The following is a 1,114-nucleotide window of genomic DNA, read 5'->3' on the forward strand; positions in this document are numbered from 1 at the left end:
TTCCGATGCTTCACTTCAGGTTTACTGTATCCCTCTGACCTTCTTATTGACGATCAAACGCAGAAAATTGATCGGAATTTAATACAAAAGGCACAATGCCGACTCAAGTACAAGAAGACTGGCTCTTCTTACTGTCTATGTTTTGAACCATTCCTATGTCACTAGTTATAGATTCTGATGCTTCACTTCAGTTTTACTCTATCACTGTGACCGTCTTATTGACGATGAAACACAGAAATTGCATCGGATTTAATTACGAAAATCACAATGCCGACTCAAGTACACGAAATCTGGCTCTTTTTTCTGTCTATGATTTGAACTTTTCCTGTGACACCGGTTTTAGATTCCGATGCTTCACTTGGGGTATACTGTATTGCGTGGACTTTCTTATTGACGATGAACAGAGAAATTGCATCGGAATTAAATAGAAAATGCAAAACGCCGACTTAAGTACAAGAAAACTCTCTCTTTTTGCTGTCTATGTTTTGAACCATTCCTGTGACACTAGTTATAGACTCCGATTCTTCACTTCAGGTTTACTGTATCCAGCTGAGCTTCCTATTGACGATGAAGCACAGATATTGCATCGGAATTAAATACAAAAATCACAATGCCGTCTTAAGTACAAGAAGACTGACTCTTCTTACTGTCTATGTTTGAACCATTCCTGAGACACTAGTTATAGATTCCGATGCTTCACTTCAGGTTTACTGTATCCCTTGGACCTTCTTATTGCCACGAAACACAGAAATTGCATCGGAATTATATAGAAAAGGAACAATGCCGACTTAAGTACAAGAAAAAAGACTCTTCTTAATATCTATGTTGTGAACCATTCCTGTGACACTAGTTATAGATTTCGATGCATCACTTCAGGTTTACTGTATCCAGCTGACCTTCTTATTGACGATGAGACACAGAAGTTGCATCTGAATTAAAAACAAAAGGCACAATGCCGACTCAAGTACAAGAAGACTGGCTCTTCTTACTGTCTATGTTTTGAACCTTTCCTGTGACACTAGTTATAGTTTCCGATGCTTCACTTCAGATTTACTGTATCCCTCTGACCTTCTTATTGACGATGAAACACAGAAAATGCATCGGAATTAAATAC

Source organism: Schistocerca piceifrons, unplaced genomic scaffold, assembly GCF_021461385.2.
Source record: "Schistocerca piceifrons isolate TAMUIC-IGC-003096 unplaced genomic scaffold, iqSchPice1.1 HiC_scaffold_2116, whole genome shotgun sequence".
Taxonomy (NCBI): Eukaryota; Metazoa; Arthropoda; class Insecta; order Orthoptera; family Acrididae; genus Schistocerca; species Schistocerca piceifrons.